At 45.6% G+C, this 23,348-nt stretch overlaps 1 protein-coding gene across 1 annotated transcript in view; it reads left to right on the forward strand.

Annotated features, from left to right (window-relative positions):
• Positions 1–23,348, forward strand: part of snrnp70 (small nuclear ribonucleoprotein 70 (U1)) — a gene marked incomplete in the record, with an annotated part of 80,928 nt that overhangs the window by 39,367 nt on the left and 18,213 nt on the right.

A 23,348-nucleotide genomic window follows, 5' to 3' on the forward strand; every position in this document is an offset into this window, starting at 1 on the left:
AATGTCAGACGGAGAATGAGGGTTTAAGAAAAGCTGGAAGACCCAACTCCTCCCTCCCCCCACTCAAATAAGATGTTGAAGCATGTTGTTGTAGTAGAACATATGCATGAGATATATTCATACTGTTAAAACGGATTCTTTCATTTTTCTGGACTGTATAATGTACGTGCATTGAATCTAATAAAATGTGGACGTGAGACGTTAATTATCTTTGACTCACCACGACAGTGGGTCATTTATTAACAGAATCAAGTTTAACACATCACACATTTACATTAATTGGCAAGAATTGAAAATAACGACAGCTTATTAATCAGTTTAGCAAGGAGTAAACAACACGGCGATTGTTTTCTCCCAAGACAGTGGGACCGCAAACGTCAACCACACGGCGGTGATTGAAAAACTTTGCTTCAGACATTTATAAAAATATCTGGATTAATTTGCTAGCAGATAGGAGAGTTTAAAGATGGAAAGATGAAGTTTATCTTGAGAAAGATGTGTGAGGGAATTTGTCTGTTTTCACCAGAACATGCACGCTCCTTTGGACCAGCTTATTCCAACGGTACACTTTCGGTTGAAGATCGACTTTTTACCTTTGCAGATGATAGTTTCAGCGTTGGTGTAGAGTTCTCCTTTCAACTCTTTCAGCGTCTCTGTGAGAACAGCTGAAACCTCGGGAGTCGTGTGGAGGTCATCCAAAACAGACTTTCATAATTCCCAGAATCTTCTCTGGTTCAGCTTGATTTTTCTTTCATCAGCATCCTGAATTCCAGCCTTCATGAACTCTGGAACTGCTGAGTTTCAGAGCTGCAGAGCTTCCTGCAACAACTGGAAAAACTCCTTGAACTAGGAAGTGCCAACATTTAAAGAAAGCTCACTTCCGGTTCATTTGAGAGTTTCTGATTGGTCGATGGACCAAAACAGAGGTGTGTTTTGTGATGTAAGGTGTTATGAAAAGTCAAGGAAAAGATTAAGATTGTTTAAGAACAGACAAAAAGATATTATGAAGAAACCAGACTTCGTGGAGCCAATTCTCCAGTATCTTGCTGTAAAAGTTAAACATGACATTTCTTTTCAGTAAACTTTCAGTTGACCGAAACTTGAACTTCGACACACTTACAACTTCGCTCATTGAAGACAGAAAATCAGACAATGCATATTAACCTGATTTCTTCTTTGAATGAGGATTAAGAATCATTATTACCGTTTCACAGTTAATAAAAAATGAGCAGTTCACTTCAACATGTAAACATTGTTTGAACTAACACAATTTGATTATCAAACATTTGTAAAATAGTAATGATAATAGAAAGTAGTCTTCTTTTACTTGATTAATTCAAGAAAGAAAGTCTCAGGATGGGTCAACCTGTATTTCTGGATGCAAATCAATGAAATGACAAGTTCTGTCCCAATGGTCCTTAGGTCAAGGTTTTGACCTTCAGGCCTAGTTCACTACATTGTTATATAGTGCGTTTAAAATGGGGGGGGATGAGGTGGCGACTGGCACAGACCCACCCCCTCCCCATAGAGCAGACAGTGCCCGTTCACCCCCCCAACCCTTGCCCAGAACCCTAAATGTCTACATGCTACATATGAGAGTGGGCACAGATCCCGGAGGTGAGAATTACACATCCCACCCCCTATATGCCACCATGTGCCCACTCTAGACCCTATATATGCATGTCGTGAGAATGTTATATGAGAGTGTCTAGGTTGTTTGATAAAATTGGGACCCAGGTCTCCATGAACCACGGAGATGGAGGATCCTCCCCGCAGCTCAGTAGTGCACCTGAACCCCAAGGCCCTGCTTGAGTGGTGGTGTGATGGAGTGGGTGGAGGAAGACGTCAGGATGGGGAGCAACAACTGAGCTGGCAATGCCCTCCCAGGGGGCCAGCTCCCCCACTGACCCCAATAGGCACCCCCATTCTCCGAGATCCACCAGGGGAGGGAGGCTCCAGTGCGTTCATCCAGGAGCAGGAGGCAGCCGCACCACTAGGGACCCAGGCCACGGACAGGCACATAGCCCTGAGGACCGACCAGAACCCGGACCAGCGACCCAAGCCCCCCCCCAAGATCATCCAGACCCCCAACCCGATCCCCAGCTCAACACCCAGCCCCCCAACCAAAGAAACCACCAAACTCCAGAAAAAAAAAAGGAAGACATCTGAATCTTTTGTTCTGTAACTTTGGTTAGAATGATGGATTTTTCTATTAAAGGAATTTCCAACTAATTATTGGCACACATTGGCCATAATATGTTATTTCTATTATTCTTCTAAAAGTTGTTGTTTGTTACACGTAAACCTGTGATTTTTGTACAACATTTAGGTGGAATCAATCAAACGCGATTAACTTGTAATGTTTCATTTACTAGCTCTGAAGCAAATGTCATATATATAAACTCTGAATCAAATGCTATTAGCTGTGGTACTAATGCTGTTTATATAAGCTCTAGGGTTAATGACGTACACATTAGCTCTGGAGCTAAAGTCATATTAGCTCTGCGGCTAATGTCATATGTATTAGCCCAAGAGAGTCATATTCATTCATTCAACCTTTATTTATACAGGCTAGCCTTATTGAGCCATGGGGACTCATTTGCAAGAGGGACCTGTTCCAGACACAACATATAAAGTACAGACAACAAAACAGTAGAAAATGACAACGATAAACTATAGTAAAAAAAAACAAAACATGTATACATATGTATACACTATTCCCAGAGCTAATGTCATATGTATTAGCTCTATGGCTAATATGACTTTAGCTCTGGAGCTAAAGTCGTATTAGCTCTGTGGCTAATGTCATGGTAAATGGTAAATGGACTGTATTTTATATAGCACCTTTCTATCTTATTTCAAGACACAAAGCGCTTTACACTACAATCTGTGTCCTCATTTACCCATTCATACAGCACTCTACTAGCTCACTACAAAGCTAATTGAACAAATCATTCTAAAGAGATTAATCAGAGCTTTAGGTCACATTCATACACTGATGGGACACACATCAGAGGCTATGAGGGGTTCAGTGTCTTGTCCGGGGACACTTCGACATGTGACTGCTGGTGGATTCGAACCCCCAACTCTTGCATTGAAGGACGACTGCTCTAACCGCTCAGCCACAGCCGCCCACATATGTATTAGCTTAGGGGCTATGGTGAAAGCTGAGTCATTTCTGTATTCTCAGTCAACACAATCCGGTTCATATTAAAGGGCTGACTGTCAATGTCCAAAATTAACTTTCAAGCTGAAAGGATCTTGTACTGGAGCAACCTGTCTATGTAATTTATTCAGAAGGCACTGCTACAAAAACAAAAAGGCAACATCTATTTAGGGTGCGAATCTCGGTATCTGGGGATCCGATTCGATTCCGATTTTTGTTGTCGATACGATTCAAAATCAATTTTTTTTATTTAATTTTTTTTTTCTATTCAGAAACTATTTTTCTGTTGACATGGTTATAAATTTTGTTTCAATTATGTAACTGACAAGCTGAAAAGATTAAACAACAATGTAAACAAATAGAACACTTATCATTTTAGTTCCTTACTGTATCAAATATTTTTTATTATTTTTATATCTATACCAAAAATAGGAAAAAATATAGGAGTGCATAAAATTCTCTAAATTAAATTACCAGTATTAAATTAGCTTAGTTACCTGAATTCTCTCTCCCCCCCCCCCCCCCCCCCAAAAAAAAAAAAGTAAATAAAATAAAAATCTAGAAATTAATAATTCATCCATCCATCATCTTTACCCACTTCTTCCTTTTCGAGTCACTGGTATCACTGGTGCCCATATCCAGCAGTCACTGTGTGAGGGTCGGGGGACACCTGGACAGATCTCAGTCCATCACAGACAAATAATTCAAAATATATAAATACAAAAGTTAACGGACTTCAGCCTACCATAGTACCTTTATCTCAACATAAAATACAGACTTCAGTTATTTTTAACTATATTGCTCTAACATTTGTTATATTTTCAAAACTTAACCTAATATGAAATATACAGACTTCACAGTCTTAACCATATTGATTCATATTTAGTAAATATTTAACAAAATTTCAAAACCTGCGCAAACCTGCACAAAAACTTCTGAACTGTAATTTATAAACCATAAATTGTATCATTTAGAACTGGCTCCAGGTGATGTCTCATCTGACCTCTCTTCAACCTGTTAAAAAGACAAATTACATTAAGTTTGTTTTATAACTTGTCTAAGTTTTAGTATAATATGAGAAAAAACAGTTACCTTTGAGCTGCAGCTGCATCAGAGCTTCTCCCATTTGTTGTTTCATGGTGAAGTGGTGGTGCTGCTTTTTTATCACAAAAAAATAAAAATGCTACGTGAAGGATTAACGTACATAGGATCCAGCATATTAAAAATAAATCTAAACCCCTCACCTTCCACTGAGCTGTCTGATTGTAAATCCTTTGTGACATAGCAGGAGATGGAGAGGGAAATCTTCACAGCCTTTGGGGAAGCCTGGAAGTTTGTTGCAGAGTTTGCTGGTCGGCTGCTTCGTTTTCATCTTTTGTGCATTTTGTCGTATTTCCAAAATACTGTACCGCAATTTTATTTTACGCTTCTTGCAAACAACTGTGCTCTTGTTAAGCTCTGTCTTCCCCGGAGCATTGTAGGATCTGAAATGATTTTTAAAGATGAAGAGGCGGGTTGAATCGCGCTGTCTCCCTCCTCCATGCTAGCAGGCTCCATTCAGATCAAGGGAGCTGGCTAACTAGCTACGGTGGCCTACATGTCTCAATTCTACTGTGGCTGAATGGGGAGTAAGAGCAGAAAAAAAAAAGCATTTTAAAATCGATTTATGGGCCTTTAGAAACTATTCAGAATTGCCAGGACTAAGAATCTAGATTCTTTAAAAATCAATTTTTTTCTGCACCCCTAACATCTATGTATCATTAATTAAAAAAAAAAAAAAACTAAACTGGCTTACAGTATTTTTAGGGTCTTGTTTTTATAGCTGAAGGAATTGTTTATCAAATAAGGTTTATTGTACCAACTAGTTGGAGGTCTCTAAACTGTACTGATCAACAGCACTAACCCCAATGAGATGTCTTGGTCTTGATGTAAATTTTTTTTGTTTGTTTCCATCGCCTAAGTCAGACGTTGGCACAGAAAATGATTTAAAGACTGTTTTTCTCTGAAGCATCAACTCTTTGCTAGTATCTGTGTTAATGTTTTGTTATCCAGAGTTGGTTTCAAGTCTGCTTATTTTAGAACAATAGAGGCTGTCACACACATGGAACATAGCGCATCTGCGTAGGCCATTGTATGGAGAAAAAATATTAACACGCTGGTGTAAGTGGCGTATGCTAGGTGTAATGTTAACAGCACACTGACATACACTGCCAAAAGTATTTGCTCACCCATCCAAATGATCGGAATCAGGTAGGGCTGCACCAACGAATCGATAAAATCGATAAAAATCGATGATTAAAAGCGTTGGCAACGGATTTCATTATCGATTCATTGTGTCGCGCGATTATGCATCTTTCACGGCGCTGCGGAGCCGTTTCGTTTTGTTCACAGGCAGTTCATTGTCAATGCTGACTGACTGAATAAGGTTTGAGAAAAAAAAAAACTCTGCAGCGTGAGTTGAACAGAGCGAGAAGGGGGGAGGAGGAAGAAAAGCAGAGTCTGTTTTCAAAGCAAATAAGTACATTTTACAAATGACCGACGCAGCGAAAACAGTTTGGCCCAAGTCCTCCATAGTGTGGGAGAACTTCACAAAGATAAAAAATGAGAAGCATGCCACTTTGAAAATTGCTGACACGACACGAGAGAACCATGGAGATAAACGTAAACATGTCTGAGTCACGAGCTGCAGCTGATGCATGTCTCACTCCCAACTCGTGTTGCAGGTGAGTCTCTACAATTTAACACATTGTTCTGTTTCAAGAGAGAAAACATAACGTCAGTCTGTCTGGTAGATGAAGCTGTTTGTTTGTTTATCTTATTAATGACGGTGATAGAGAACGTGTGTGTTACTTTTTATTTAATTTAATTGGTACAAGCAGTGTTTAAATGTGATTTATAAATAAATCTAACAAAGATAATAATTTAATGATTAAGCTTCAACTTTTAATTTGCTGGCAAAGTCTGAAGACACTACAGGTATGGCAGGATGAATTGCATTTAAACAGGAATTAAAGTAATTTATTACATCTACTCAAATGTGTGTAATTAAGTATTTTATATACAGGTCCTTCTCAAAAAATTAGCATATTGTGATAAAGGTCCATCCATCCATCCATCCATTATCTTTACCCGTTTGTTCCATTTTGGGTCACGGGGGTCGCTGGTGCCCATGTCCAGCAATCACTGTGCGAGGGGCGGGGTACACCCTGGACGGGTCGCAAGTCCATCACAGGGCCACATAGAGACAAACGAGACAAACAACCATTCACTCTCTCACTCATACCTAGGGACAATTTAGAGTTACCAATCAGCCTAACATGCATGTTTTTGGTCTGTGGGAGGAAACCGGAGTACCCGGAGAAAACCCACGCATGCACGGAGAGAACATGCAAACTCCACCCAGAAAGGCCCCTGGACCGGGGTTTGAACCAGGGACCTGCTCGCTGAGAGGCAGCAGCTCTACCAGTTGCGCCACCGTGCTGCCCGTGATAAAGGTAATTATTTTCCATAATGTAATGATAAAAATGAAACTTTCATATATTTCAGATTCATTGCACACCAACTGAAATATTTCAGGTCTTTAATTGTTTTAATACTGATGATTATGGCATACAGCTCATGAAAACCCAAAATGCCTGTCCCAAAAAATTAGCATATTTCATCCCACCAATGAAAGACAAGTGTTTTTAATACAAAAAATGCCAACCTTCAAATAATCATGTTCAGTTATGCACTCAATACTTGTTCGGGAATCCTTTTGCATGAATGACTGCCTCCATGCAAAAGGATTGAAGCAATCAGCCTGTGGCACTGCTGAGGTGTTATGGAGGCCCAGGATGCTTCTATAGCGGCCTTAAGCTCATCCAGAGTATTGGGTCTTGCGTCTCTCAACTTTCTCTTCACAATATCCCACAGGTTCTCTATGGGGTTCAGGTCAGGAGAGTTGGCAGGCCAATTGAGCACAGTAATACCATGGTCAGTAAACCATTTACCAGTGGTTTTGGCACTGTGAGCAGGTGCCAGGTCGTGCTGAAAAATGAAATCTTCATCTCCATAAAGCTTTACAGCAGATGGAAGCATGAAGTGCTCCAAAATCTTCTGATAGCTAGCTGCATTGACCCTGCCCTTGATAAAACACAGTGGACCAACACCAGCAGCTGACATGGCACCCCAGACCATCACTGACTGTGGGTGCTTCACACTGGACTTCTGGCATTTTGGCATTTCCTTCTCCCCAGTCTTCCTCCAGACTCTGGCACCTTGATTTCCGAATGACATGCAAAATTTGCTTTCATCCGAAAAAAGTACTTTGGACCACTGAGCAATAGTCCAGTGCTGCTTCTCTGTAGACCAGGTCAGGCGCTTCTGCCGCCGTTTCTGGTTCAAAAGTGGCTTGACCTGGGGAATGCGGCACCTGTAGCCCATTTCCTGCACACGCCTGTGCACGGTGGCTCTGGATGTTTCTACTCCAGACTCAGTCCACTGCTTCCGCAGGTCCCCCAAGGTCTGAAATCGGCCCTTCTCCACAATCCTCCTCAGGGTCCGGTCACCTCTTCTCGTTGTGCAGCGTTTTCTGCCACACTTTTACCTTCCCACAGACTTCCCACTGAGGTGCCTTGATACAGCACTCTGGGAACAGCCTATTCGTTCAGCAATTTCTTTCTGTGTCTTACCCTGTTGCTTGAGGGTGTCAATGATGGCCTTCTGGACAGCAGTCAGGTCGGCAGTCTTACCCATGATTGCGGTTTTGAGTATTGAACAAGGCTGGGAGTTTTTAAAAGCCTCAGGAATCTTTTGCAGGTGTTTAGAGTTATGTCGTTGATTCAGATGGTTAGGTTAATAGCTTGTTTAGAGAACCTTTTCATGATATGCTAATTTTTTGGGACAGGCATTTTGGGTTTTCATGAGCTGTATGCCATAATCATCAGTATTAAAACAATTAAAGACCTGAAATATTTCAGTTGGTGTGCAATGAATCTGAAATATATGAAAGTTTCATTTTTATCATTACATTATGGAAAATAATGACCTTTATCACAATATGCTAATTTTTTGAGAAGGACCTGTATGTGTGTGTGTTTAATTGCTCTTTTAGTTACTTTTGCCTGAACCTAACACTGTAAGTGAAAGAAGGCATTTCTTGAGTTTTGTAAATTATGCTATAATACATATTTACTCTCTCATTCCAGAAAACAACAACACTTCATGATGGACAGACATCATGGACACCACAGCAGCAGCTGTCTTCACTGAAAACATCCTTAAATGATCATCACTGACATGAGGCCTCTGTTGATGGTTGAAGACAAAGGCTTCACTACAATAATCCAAACTTTTAATCCAGGTTACACTCTTCCCTCAATGACACATTTTACAAAGTAACTATATATTGTGCAGGTATAAAGATACATTTGTATATATTTTTGTGTACATTTATTTTTTTAAGCTATGTGACTAACTTTTATTTTATTATTCAATATTTTACTAACCGAATAGTCAAATAGCAACCTGTTTTTTGTGTGAATTGCTATGTCTGTCAAATGTTCAATTTTGGAATAAAAGGGTGAAAATTAAAACTTTTTTTATTTTTTTTGCCATTTCATCGATTAATCGAAAAAATAATTGGCCGATGAATTTATTATTGAAATAATCGTTAGTTGCAGCCCTAGAATCAGGTGTTCCAATCACTTCCATGGCCACAAGTGTATAAAATGAAGCACCTGGGCATGCAGACTGTTTTTACAAACATTTGTGAAAGAATGGGTCGCTCTCAGGAGCTCACTGAATTCCAGCATGGAACTGATAAGATGCCACCTATGCAACAAATCCAGTTGTGAAATTTCCTCACTCCTAAATATTCCACAGTTAACTGTCAGCTGTATTGTAAGAAGATGGAAGCATTTAGAAATGACAGTAACTCAGCCACAAAGTGGTAGGACACGTAAACTGACAAAGTGGTGTCAGCGGATGCTGAAGCACATAGTGCGAAGAGGTCTCCAACTTTTTGCAGAGTCAATCACTACAGACCTCCAAACTTCATGGGACCTTCAGATTAGCTCAAGAACAGTGCGCAGAGAGCTTCATGGAATGGGTTTCCATGGTAGAGCAGTTGCATCCAAGCCATGCATCACCAAGTGCAATGCAAAGTGTGGGATGCAGTGGCGCAAAGCACGCCGCCACTGGACTCTAGAGCAGTGGAGATGCATTCTCTGGAGTGAAGAATCGTGCTTCTACATCTGGCAATCTGATGGACCAGTCTGGGTGAACGGTACTTGTCTGACTGCATTGTGCCAAGTGTACAGTTTGGTGGAGGGGGTATTAAGGTCTGGGGTTGTTTTTCAGGAGCTGGGCTTGGCCCCTTAGTTCCAGTGAAAGAAACTCTTGACTGCTTCAGCATACCAAGACATTTTGGACAATTCCATGCTCCCAACTTTGTGGGAACAGTTTGGAGCTGGTCCCTTCCTCTTCCAACATGACTGCACCAGTGCACAATGCAAGGTCCATAAAGCCATGGATGGCAGAGTCTGGGGTGGATGAACTTGACTGGCCTGCACAGAGTCCTGATCTCAACTCGATAGAACACCTTTGGGATGAATTGGAGTGGAGACTGAGGTCTTCTCGTGCAACATCAGTGTGTGACCTCACAAATGCACTTCTGGATGAATGGTCAAAAATCCCATCAACACACTCCTAAACCTTGTGGACAGCCTTCAAGAAGAGTTGAAGCTGTTCTAGCTGCAAAGGGTGGACCAACATCATATTGAACCCTATGGATTAGGAATGGGATGTCACTTAGGGTGCATTTACACCAGCCCTGTTGTCCCGAACTCTAGCTCGTTTGCCTAGGAAGTCCGGTTCGTTTAGGGAGGTGTGAGCGCGCCATCGAACTCTGTCACGGAACAAAGGCAAACTCTGGCCCGGGCTAAAACCTGGAGGTTATGAATATAACCAATGTTCCCTGAGGGAGGGAAACGAGATACAACACAGTAGTATGGGGACTGCGCCCTCGTAAGACCAACCTGAAGAAGTTTCTTTCAACACGCCTGTCAAGGCAAATGAGACTGCTGCATATACAGGAGGCCCCGCCCTCCTGGCCTATAAATATGCAGCGTGGTCTCCTTTCCCTAATCTGCATGCACTTTACTGAGCTCCTGGAGCATAGAGGGGCTCACTTGTGTTGTACCTCGTTTCCCTCCCTCAGGGAACATTGGTTATATTCATAACCTCCAGTTCCCTTTCGGTCGGTACACTTGGTACAACACAGTAGTATGGGGACCTACCATCACGCCCCGAAAATGCAAATGCAGAAAAACTTTGACGACAACAGTCCTGACAAGTGGGAGGGTGCTCATCTCTCCTGTGCTGAAAGGACAGCCGGGTGACGTCACGAGTTGTTGCGTCCAAACTGTAGAATTTTATGAATGTATGAGGTTGGCGGCCGAGCATATGTCTGCCACTGGGATTCCTTTAAATAGTGCCCATGAAGTGGCCATACCTCTGGTTGAGTGCGCATGCACGCTGCTGGGTGCATGTTTACCCTTACTGATATAGGCTCGAGAAATGGCCTCTACAGCCCAGTGAAAGAGGCGTTGTTTAGACAGAGCTTTTCCTGCCACGGGGTTAGCAAAACACACAAACAGCTGATCAGTTTTGCGCCAGCTTTTTGTCCGTTAAATATAAACGCACAGTGCGCGCACCGGGCAGAGAGCGTTCATGCGCCTCTGCTCTGCAGTTAACACAGGCGGCGGTGGGAAAGCAGACAGTTCAAAAGAAAGGCTTTTATATGATAAAGATGGCACATTATGGATGTAGGCCGGGTTGGGGCGTAACGTCACCTTGAAACCATCATATGCAAATTGGGTACACAAATGGTGAACCAAAAGCACGTGGATGTCACTCACACGTTTTGCTGAGCACAGAGCCAGAAGAAGAGCTGTTTTATGGGACAACATGTTCATATTGATCTGCTCTAAGGGTTCGAAAGGAGAATCACACAGCACATCTAAAACCAGCAACCGGTCACAATGTGGTGCCAGTGTTCTGCGCGGTGGCCTTTTACGCAGCGCCCCTTTCATGAACCGAACCACGAGAGGATGGGAGCCAGGTGATTTTCCTTCCCATCCATTATGACAAGCAGAAATAGCAGATAAATAGACTTTGATTGTAGAAAAAGAGCGACCTTTCTCTAACAAGTCCTGTAAGAATGTGAGAACATCTGTTATGGTGCTGAGGAAAGAAACAATGTTTCTCTCCTGACACCAGGCATTGAAAATACGCCATTTAAGTGTGTATATGGTCTGTTTGGAGCCTGCTCTAGCACACTGGATAGTGTCCACCACAATATTAGGAAGACCAGAGGCTATTAATTTCTCCCTCTCAGGGGCCAGATCCACAGGTTCCAGATTTCTGGGTGGGGATGCCAAATTTGGCCGTGAGCCTGAGTTAAGAGATCTTTGCACACAGGAAGGTGCCATGGTTCTCCTTCCAGCAGTGACATTATTTCTGCAAACCAGACTTTCTTGGTCCATCTGGGAGCTACTAAGATCAGAGTGAGAGCCTCTTTGCGCACACGGTCCAGAGTGGGCTGTATTAGCACCACCGGTGGAAACGCGTAAAGGCGTTTTGCTGGCCAGCTGTGCGCCAGCGCGTCTGCTCCAAGAGGCGCGCTCGCGTCCCGTATGGAGAAAAACATAGGACAGTGCGCGTTTTCCCTGGAGGCGAACAGATCTATGTCGGCCATGCCGAAGTGATCCCAAATCTGTTGCACCACCTCCGGGTGAAGGCGCCATTCTCTCGCCAGTGGGACACCTCTGGAGAGTGCGTCCGCTCCATGATTCAGCACTCCCGGGACGCGAGTTGCTCTGAGTGACAACAGACGTGTGCTGCACCATAGTAACGGCTTGTATATCAGGCAGAGGAGGGGCAGTGAACGTGTGCCTCCTTGTCTATGTGAGCGACTACACAGCTGTGGTCGCTGCGCACCAACACATGTTGATGTGAAATCAGCCCCATTTTGCTGAAATGTTTTAAAGAGAGAAAAACTGCCATCATCTCCAACTGATTTATATGTAATTGGCTCTGTTTCTGAGACCACACACCGCTGGTGTGTCTGTTTTTGCATATTCCTCCCCAGCCGAACTTTGATGCGTCTGTCGTGACTAACACACAAGATAAAACCCGACCCAGGGGAACCCATCTGTTGAGAAATGCTGTGTTTCTCCAAGGCATGAGCGCCTGCAGGCAGGATGGAGAGATCCTCACCCGATTTTGCTGCAGGGGGGCTTGGTTCTGTTTCATGTGGACCTAGCGTTGAAACCACCTCATCTGTAGCAGACCGAGCGGGACTGCTGATATCAGAGGCCATAAATCCTAAGAGGCGCTGGCAGTGCTTGATCATAACACACAATCGCGCTGAAAAAGAGCTAAACGCTGATGGAATGCTGTTATCCTCCGCTGGGATAACCATGCGTAATTTATCCTGATGCATGCTCAATAATCCAGGTAGAAAAATCTAAAATAGTTAAATCAAGTTTTCTGGACATTCAAAAACAAAACAAAACAAAGCAAAACAACAAAAAAATGTAGAAACGTTTCGTCTTTCATCCGAGACTTCCTCAGTCTGAGGAGCTGTATTCAGCATGCGTAATTTCTTACAGAATCCAGCTCGAGACCCAGATAACAGATCTTCTGACTGGGGACCAGCTGACTTTTCTCTCAGTTTATCACAAAACCCAGAGACTGCAGGTGTGACATCAGCAGAGCTGTGTGAGCTCTGGCTTGATGGGGTGAGTCCGCTAAAATTAATAAATCGTCCAGGTAGTCTATTGTTGGGACTCCTTGACTCCTGATGGGTGTCAATGCTGCCTCAAGGCATTTTGTAAATACTCAAAGAGCCAGAGACAGTCCGAATGGCAGGACCTGATATTCGTACGCCGTATTCTCGAATGCAAAACGCGAAACTTTGTGTTTTGGTAGGATTGATATGTGAAAGTAAGTATCTTTTAAATCGACTGACGTGAACCAATCCCCCGGACGCACAGATTGCATTACTTGGCGCAGAGTCAGCATTCTGAACTTGAATGATCTCAGTCTCCTGTTTAACTGTCTCAGATCCAATATTGGACAGAGACCCTTGTCCTTTTTTGGAATTACAAAATAGCGACTGTAAAAACCGCTGTTTGCGTCCTGAGGGGGAGCAATTCTTATTGCTCCTTTTTCTAGGAGTGAACAAATCTCCTTTTTCAGGGTTGGAGCGAGATCTGGCTGTGTTTTTGACATTACAGTCCCTCTGAACGGTAGAGGAGGCTTGCTGAATTGCAATTTGTAACCTTGGCCTACAGTTCCCATAATCCATTGCGATGGTGCGCATGCGCGCCATGCCCTCCCGTTTGAAGAGAGCCTGAACGGCATGTTCGTTTGTGGGCTCGCTACGCCCTCTGCTGAACACAGATTTAAGCGAGGAGGAGAGTTTAACTCAGTAAGCCGGAGCTCCGTCTCCTTTATGTTTGAAGTTTGATTTGTGAAAAAAGGGACCACATCACCCTTTATTTCTGAATCTTGAGACAAAACAGTGTGAACTCAACATGCATTTATTAATTTTGGTGCTTGATGATGACATTTTTTCTTCATTGCACAAACAGAGGGATGACAAATATGAGTCCCTAAACATTTTTGTCCACTTAATCGGGAGTTTTTTTTAACTCCGTCACAGACTGAATCTGAGAGGCTCTCAGTTTTCTCTGTGGGTGGAGAGGCTTTGATTGTTCTGAAAACAGCTGCAGATCTAGGCTGACTGCTGTTTCCTCTCCCTCATTGCTGATGAAGATTCTGTTTCGTATAGGCTTCGCCCTTTAAGGCTGTTGCTGATGGGTTTGTCCCGATATGCGAAGCATTGCACTGAAAAATTTAGTGCACGCCCACCTGCTGTGGGCTCCACCTTTTCCGTATAAATTACGTTAAGAGCGGGTAATCGGCTCCCATTTTTTCTTCAGCAAGCCAATAGCACTGTCAGAAGAACGAGGAAGGAAAGTTGTGTAGATAACCAACCTTTGTTAAGAATGCTTGGCCCGTCACGTCGACCTCCGGTCGTCCCGGTGAGCTCTCCTCCCCGAGGAGAAGCTGACGCGCAGTCTTGTTTCAAGGTAAGCGCCGAGGAGTATTTCTCAGTGACAGGTCGCTACACGCTGGACAACGCCATCTTGTAATTTTCTTCTTATCGTTGACCCTCGGAGCGAATCAGATGGTTCCTACAGGACAGGCCACGTCCGCTGCAGCCCACTTCTGCTCATTCCCTCCTGGAGAGCGTAGTGTCGGTGGAGGGGGGCTGAGCGAATGCTCATCTCATCCCACCTCGTTTCGTATCGGTGATCACACTGCTCCCAACCGACGGCACCCTCTGGGGTTGCCCGGCGTAATCCAGGAGCCGCTGGCATGAAGGGACCCTTTTTTACGTCCTGCGCTTTCCCGCCAGTTCGGATGATCCGGCGGGAAGGTTTTTTTCTAGGTTCCATTCCGGCGCACCGTCCTGATCCATCTGGCTCAGTTTCCCAACAGGACATCCTACGGGCGAGGCCACAGCCGGCTTTCCTAGTAGATTGGGGGGCCGTTCTCCACAGTCTGCGCCCATCTCCAGAGCAGGGGTTCACCGAGCGGAAATTCCCTCAGTGCCCCCTGGAGCCGAGCCTGACGGAGGCTTCATCGGAACAAGATGTCCAGGTGGTGAGCCCACCAGCATGCGTTCCAGACGGCCGCAGCGAACAACACGTTACGCTGTTGGCGTACACATTCAGAGGCGGGAAGAGACGGTGGGCCCTCTGACCTTCGTCTTGCTCCGCTCTCGTCGCGGCTGTTTGCTAACGGCGCTGTTGGCCCCTGCAGTACGCTCCGTCTGCAGGGCAGCTGACGTCATCCCCAAACTAGTGCGCCTCTTTTGCTGTCTGCCAGCCCACATCGCAGCCAGTGAACGAGGTCCCAGAGGTTCTCCTGGCTCGTCACTCCACCTTCCTCTCAGGCGAGCTGTAGAAGCTTTTTGTTGGAGGGCCCTCATCAGCGAGAGATCATTTAAAGATGTTCCACGGCTGCACAACGCCTCCCCAGCTCTTCTACGCCAGTCCCTCCTGTTAGACGTCCCCTGCATCCGGAAGTTCAACTTTTCCCGGACTCCGCCAACAGGGGGCCCTCTAGGACAACAAACCATGGAGCTCAAGGGAAGATAACCAGGTGTCGGTTTGCTGGATGTGTGTAGATGATACAATGTGGAAATAAACATCATTTTATGATGAAATGTCTTTTAGCCAGGCTGTCAGCATGGTGATCTGACAAGCGGCCCCATCACACACACTTATCATGAAGAAGCCTTTAAAGGTTGTTTCATTCACTGTCGGCGGTGCCAACACGCGCGCGCACAGCTCTCAGCTCCCGCCGTTAACGTCAACGTAAACTTGAGACCGCTGTACGAGCCCAGTAACGTATCTCGCTCTCGGCAGGAGCGACACGCGTTTTCACCACAGTGGTGTCAAACGCGCGCTCCCGCGGCATCAACAGTTTCACAAGCCTCACAGTGGCTCTGCTCCTTCATCCTCAAAGAAGGTTTTCTGAATTAATACTGCAGCTCGTGGAATCACTCAAAAGCTCACGTGATTCGCAGCCAAGAATGAACGTGTTCTGCAGAACGAGCCCAGTGGTAACTCGCCCCACTGGTGCTGCGCGCTGCTTCCTGACCGCACCAGCGTCAAACCCGCGCTCCCGCGGCAATCCTCGCTCAAGACATCGCATGAATGAGTGCGCACACACACACGACTCAGTGCACGTCGGCTCATAAGTGCATCCGCTCCCCGAACGTTTCCACGGAGTAGCAGCACACAACGTGAGCACAGCACAGATGAGCTGCGTCCCGCAACATCGGCAAACGCACAAACGATTTGCATGCTCGGGGGCGCACGTTTTTTCTTTCTCTTTCAGCGCGCACCAGCTCACCTCAGCATGCATGTGAGTTCACAGCATAAACGCGTGCCCGCTTTATAACTTTATAAACGAGTGGCAATCAGTGCGCGCTCCAGACGGATAGGCGAACCGTTTTTCATCCGGGGATTCACGCTGCAGTACAGCTCAAACCCCGGTGCGGAGGAACTCTAGTGACGCTTTCTGTCATTTCTAGAAGAGATCTCGTCCCCTCTCGCAGAAGTTCAGGAAATTCTGATTAAAATGTAATTTCCAGAGTCTCAGAAGGAGAGGAAAACGCAGGGTTCATCTCTCGTCGCTCCCTGGTCCCAACGAACCAGAAAGATGAGATTTATTCTAGATTTGTCAATTTGGAACTGTGAGAAACAAAATTCCATTAATGCGCCCGAGCCGCTCTGCAGCCGCCGCACAGAGCAGGGTGGAGAATTCTGCTGTATCTGGACATCTGCTGCTCTTGGGCAGTTTGTACAGACAGGTGGCAGCAGTGCAACTCACGTGAACTGGTTGAGTGATATCGGCTGTTTTTCCGTCAGCAGACCTACGTCACACATGTCAGACTTCACAGAGGCACACACATTTAACGAGCTGTGGGGTCGCTATGGTTCTTCACACAGCAGCTCATTTAAATGTTTTTGGAGTGTTGCACAGGGTTTTTTTGAACGTGAATCAACACTTTGCCTCTGTGCTGCGGAATCATCAGGGTTTTTGATTCACACAGACAGCAAGTGACTGTTGCATACATAACTGGTAGGAGATGTATGCGCTCAACCCATGTGCCACATTGTGAGACAGATGCTGTGTGAGGCACACCCAATCTGCTCTCCATTGGAGTAGGGTACATCCCCTGTGTTCTGAACAGGGGACGGATGTGATGTCCAAAGACGGTCCTTTGCGGCACGGGGACCGGGGACCTTCCATCCAGAGCTTTGGCCTAGACACGGTAGAAAACTTGCGAGCGGCTGTGGACCTGTTGCAACACGAGAGAACGCTCGATGTCAACTATAATTATCATGGAGCCACGGGACGATCCACTGCTAGAGGTGGACGTGTTTGCTCACAGCCTGTGGTCGTAATGCTTCTTCACCTCCCTCTCTCCCTCTGATATCACGGTTTTCTGAACAGAGTTCAGGAGGAGGGACTGACAGCTCCACTGTCCCAAGTGCGTGAACGCATCATGGTTCCCAGTCCTACGACACTTGTTATCGGGGCGCTCGTGGAACCTGCCGTGGAGGGAGGTCGCTCTCCTCCAGGCAGGAGGAGCGTTCAGGAGTTAATCAGAATAGGCCAGCACCTTTGGTGCGGAACCTTTTGATAGGATGGATCCGTCTCAAGATGTAGTGCGTACGATTCAGGATTCACGTGCTGCAACCACCACAGCGCTGTTCACATAAAGTGGTCAGTTTTTCAGCGCTGCTGTACAGAGAAAGGGGTAAATGCCATTTCATGTTCACTACGTGGTGTGCCGTCCTTTCTGCAGCAGCTGATGGACAGAGATCTGGCGTTCAGCTCGAGTAAAATGTTCACTGCGGCCATCTCTTCCTGTCACAAAAAATTTTGAGACATAATAGCTTTAATCCTCCGCTGATGAAACGTTTTGTAAAAGGTGTACAGAGAAGGCGTAGAGGCCACTTCATGTCCACTGGACGACATGCTGTCCTTTTCTGCAGCAGTCGAAGGACAGAAATCTGGCGTTCAGCACGATAATTCGTATGCTGCAGCCATGTTTTCTTCTTGTCTCAAAGTTGTCGGAGACAGAACAACCTTTATTCATCCTCTGACGGAGCATTTTGACTCTGATTGAAATAGCAGCTGTGGACCTGTTTGCGACACGAGAAAACGCTGTCAATTATGGTTTTCTTTGAGTCCGCGAGACTAACCACCTCTGGGGGTAGATGCGTTTGCCCACAGCCCATGGCCCAAAATGCTCCTGTACGCGTTTTCCTCCACCACCTCTGATTTTACGGTTCCTGAACCGAGTTCAGGAGGAGGGATTGACAGCTCTCCTGGTGGTCCCCGAAAGCGTGAACGCACCATGGTTCCCAGTCCTGCAACGCCTGCTGTCGGGGCGCCTGTGGTAACTGCCATGGAGGGAGGATGCTTTCCTCCAGGCAGGAGGAGCGATAAGGAGTTACCCAGAAATAGGCCAGCACCTGTGGTCTGGTCTCTGAACGGATCCGCTTAGAGAGGATGGGTCTCCCACAGGATGTAGTGCGCACAATTCAGGTTTCACGTGCTGCATCTACCACAGCGCTGTACACATCAAAGCGGACAGTTTTTCAGCGCTGGTGTACAGAGAAGGGTGTAAAGGCCACCTCATGTCCACTAGGTGGCATGCTGTCCTTTCTACAACAGCTGATGAACAGACATTTGGCGTCCAGCACGATTAAAACGTACGCTGCAGCCATCTCTTCCTGCCATGAAGGGTTCGGAGACAGAACAGTTTTAATCATCCACTGATGAAACGTTTTCTAAAAGGTGTACAGAGACGCAGCCTGTTTCATGCCCACTTGTTCCACATTGGGTTTTAACGATGGTCCTGCGAGCTCTGATCAAAGCTCCATTTGAGCCTCTGGATCAGGTTTCACTTAAATTCTAGTCTCTTAAAACAGCCCTGCTGCTGGCTTTAACATCTGCTAAGAGAGTGAGTGATTTATCTGCCCTCTCTGTCACACTGTCATGTCTCAGAATTCAGGCTGACGGCAGCTCAGCTGATTTAAGACCAAACCCAGCTTTTATGCCTAAAAACATCACAAGCTCTTTTAAATCAAGAGCGATATCATTGGAGGGGTCTTTCTCCCCCACCCCACAGATCATAAGAAGCATTTTTCCATCTTCTCTGTCTGGTGCGGGCGTTGACGTGTTACATAGCGCGCACAGCTGCAATGCGTCAAACTCAACATTTGTTTGTGCATTATAGAGATGCACCTGCAGGTCACCCGTTATCCACCCAGCGCCTGTCACACTGGTTGTGTGAGGCCATTTCTGAAGCCTACATATCATCAGATTTAGAGCCTACTGATAACCTCAGAGCACACTCGACCAGGGGTATCGCATCTTTGACTGCCTTGCATAATGGTTTGACAATGCAGGACATTTGCACTGCGGCCGCGTGGTCAACACCCTGCTCATTTATTCACTTTTATCTACATGATGTGACGGCTTGTCCCATGACACATTCTGCCCTTAGTGTTTTAAACAGAATGAATATTGTTGTTTCATGGAACTCCGTTTTACTCACATCTGTCTGCAGTGAGATGTTATCAATCAAGTTGTGATTGTTATTTTGGTTCTATTGTCACTAATCAGTTCATGACTATTGTTACCAATCAGTTCATTTGATTAATAATCATCTCTCCTGTTATCATTAATCTGTTCATACTGTTCAGCCGTAAACCGGTTGGTTCATGGCTCTTTTCAGCTTTTTTCCCTCTCCGTTGAAGTTTTCCGGAGCGTTCATGCATTCAGAACGCATAGTTACTCAACATGCGTCTGTGCATGGCACACATAATTACGCAATGCGTAATTACGCACATGGGGAGCTGAGTGACGAGACGTTTTTTTGGGCAAGCTTCTGCTTCATACGGTGTTCGAATGGACCCAGTGAGGCGAGGACAAGATCCGCTTCGCCCTTAACCCATCAGCGACAGCCTTATTGGGCTACGCCTATACTCATAGAATCTGGGGTTACAGTACGTAACCAACGTTTTTGACGCCTTCTCTTGTCTCGGGACAAAACGGTGTTTAGATCCATTCCGGTTGTCCAGGTGGTGCACGTCCTCGCTGATCAGCAGGGTATGTCCTCAGCAGTTCACCCTCCAGTGAGGGTCTCTTATGTGCGGGGTGACGAGGAAGAGAATGTTGTCGCGGAGGCACGCTGCTGTGGCCTCTGGGGTCCCTGGGCTGGGAGTAATGATATCTCAGCATGCCCAGACGCAGAGCCTCCTCCCGCTTCCTTTTTTGATCGCAGCGGTTCTGGATCTTTTCCAAAGCTTCTCCAAACAGTCCCTTGGGTTCGACGGCCTGCTGGAGAAAAACAGAGCGCTGGCTTTCTCGCAGCTTGGTGAGAGTGAGCCACAAGTGTCTCTGAGCGACAACCGCTTCCACCATGCTTTTTCCCAGGGCAATAGCTGCGGTGCCCGACAGCCGGAGGATAAAATCTACTGTCCTGCGGACCTCGTCCAGCGGTTCTGCGACGTTTCTCCTTGATTGTAAAGCTTCCTGCAGCTCCTGCAGCTTTTCAGCCTGATACGCCTGCAACATCAAGGCCGTATTGAATGCTTGTGCAGTGAGACCTTGCGCGTGGTATATTTTTTCCAGCTGTGTTGCTGAGAACCGGCACTGTTTGCTAGGGAGCGTGGGTTTGCCGGCTGATGTGTTCGCCTTGTGTGCCAAGTGGGCCGCCAGCGTTTCATCCATGGGTGGGATGTGCGACAGACCAGCTGGCTCCATGTTCTCAAAGTCCAAAAACTGAGAGAAAGGCAGGGATAACGGAGCCTTAGGGGATGCCCAGGACCGTGTGAGTTCCGTTAAAAAATCTAGAAACACAGGTAATTTGTGCCTCACCGAGGTCTGTTGTTTCGGGAGAAAATAATTACCAGCAAGTCTTGTCTGGAGCTGTCGAGGTGGGGGAGCGGGCCATGGCACTGTAGTGAACTAAGCCTCAGGTCAAATCTGGCCCTGAGGGCCTTCTTGGGACAAGAACTGTTATTTCATTGATTTGAGTCCAGAAACACAAAATTAAGTTCATCCAGAGACTTTCTAAGTGTCCTGCACTGATCAATTGAAAGAACACTCTCTTTTTTATTATCATTACTATTTTACAAATGTCTTGATAATCAAAAGTGTGTTTAATTCAAATCATTTTTAAATGTTGAAGTGAACTACTCATTTTAAATCAACTGTGAAACAGTATTAATGATTTTTAATCCTCATTCAAAGTAGAAATCTAGTTAATGTCTGTTACAGAGTAATTATTCATTTTCTTGATCTTCTGTCTGAAATGAGCAGGTTGTAAGTCGGTCAAAAGTCGGAGACAAACTCATTGAAACAAGTTTGTTGGAACGAACTGTCATGTTTTTAAATCCTCTCAGACGTAAATAGAGAAGCTGGCACCTGTTTCCTCCCATCTCGCCTAAACATTTCTCTTGTCTGTTTCAAAAACATTTTTCTGTCTGTTCCAAAACATCGAACTGTTTTTCTGACTTCTAATAACCTCTTACATCACTAAGACCACACCCCTGTTGGTTCGTTTCAACCAATCAGGAAGTTCTCAGAGGAACCGGAACTGACCTCTTTAAAAGGGTCAACACTTCCTAGTTCCAAGTAGAATGCGGAACGCAGAACAACGGGAACTAAGCTGAACAACGTTCCAGAGAGAACCAGAGTTCCAGAGAAGTTTCTAATGGAATGATCAGAGTCCGTCTATGCCACGACGTCTCGCTGTGGCGCTACCCGATGGAAGCTCTGAACAATGAGGAAGTCTGTTCAGAGATGATCTCACGACTCCCGAGATCTCTGCTATCCTTACGGAGACGCTGGAAAGCGTTGAAAGAGAACTCTACACCGAGGCCGAACTATCGTCTGCAAAGGTAAAGAGTCGATCTTCAACTGCGAAGTGTACCGTGGGTTAAGCTGGGTCCAAAGGAGCGTGTCGTTTCTGGTTATAATAGACATATTCCCTCATCCATCTTTCCCTCTCCATTTAAACTCCTTCATTTCCCATCTTTAAAACTCTTCTATCTTGCCAGTAAATTATCCAGATATTTTCAGAAATGTCTGTTGGTTTAAAAGCTGCAAGTGAAACCATGGCCGTATGGTTTTCTAATTGTAAAGCTCATCAATTAAGCTTGTTATTGTAATCAATTTTGCCAAATTAATGTAAATGTTTGATGTTAAATTTTGATTTTGTTAATAAATGACCACGTTCATTTTGATGGGTCAAAGAAAATTAACGTCTCACGTCACTGATCTCTGTCACATATCTGTCAAGTAGCTCAAAAAAGAGAGAACCCGTTTAAATTAAGTATAATATCAGGTACTTGAACTAGTCCAGATATTATAACGTGTAGTGTAGCTCCGAAGCTAACCGACCTATCTCACTACAGCACCTTAAGAGACTCGGCCGCTGTGCGGCACAGCTCAAACAGGGATGGCGTGGATCCATCCGCTTCAACAGGTGCCGCTGCGGTTTCTTGTGAAAACTCCTCTGCTTCCTCATCCGCACCTGCTTCATCCTCAGAGAGGCCGCCTGAGGCTGTCGGAGAGATCTCGTCCGCCAGCAACAAGTCCTTCATGTCGAACTTGACCTGGTTTTCATCTGTGTCATCCATGGGAAGCAGCCCATCCATCTGCTCACCCCAGGACAATGCCATGGTGCTGTCCTCCATCTCATCGGACTCCAGCTCTGTGGTCGGTCTGAGAGACTCAGACAACAGCGGGTCTCTTGCTGTGGTTGAATTTCCTAACGTTTTTGTCAGGAATTCCACGCTTTTCTCCAGGGTCGAATTTCGGATTCAGCTACAATGCGCACATGACTCCGGGTTAGCAAGTGCTGCCTTAGCATGCAACATGCTGAGACACACCGGGCAAGCTTCGTGGGTGTCCGCTTCCGAAAGAAAAAATCCACATGCGCTTGGGACACGAATGTGAACCTGGGATTCTCGCCTTGCTAGCTTTGCTAGAGGCTTTGATTTTTCTCTTGCTCTTTTCCGACGCCATGTTAGCGACCGAGAAGGAGAGTAAACTTTTACTTGTTAGCAAGCTAAACAGGCAGAAATTTAGCTGTGCTGTTCTATACTTACTTATACCTTAGCTGTAAGGCTAAACGGGGAAGAGTGACCCAGACCCGTTAGCAAGCTAAACAGGCTAGGAAAAACAGCAAGCGGAAAAGATGACCGTCAGCTGGGCTAAACGGGCAGTAAGCAGGATCAGAACCTTGTAGTGACGCCCTAGGTAGGGAGCGAGCTCATCTCCAGTTGGACAGTTGAGTCACATACAGGGGACCTGCAATCAGGTTAAAGCGAGGTGAAGTGCAAAAAGATTAGGGAAATGAGACAACGCTGCATATTTATAGGCCAGGAGGGCGGGGCCTCTTGTATATGCAGCAGTCTCATTTGCCTTGACAGGCGTGTTGAAAGAAACTTCTTCAGGTTGGTCTCGCAAGGGCGCAATCCCCATACTACTGTGTTGTACCGAGTGTACCGACCGAAAGGGAACTAGGTCT

The sequence above is a fragment of the Nematolebias whitei genome, chromosome 15 (genome assembly GCF_014905685.2).
Source record: "Nematolebias whitei isolate Nwh7 chromosome 15, NemWhi1, whole genome shotgun sequence".
NCBI lineage: Eukaryota > Metazoa > Chordata > Actinopteri > Cyprinodontiformes > Rivulidae > Nematolebias > Nematolebias whitei.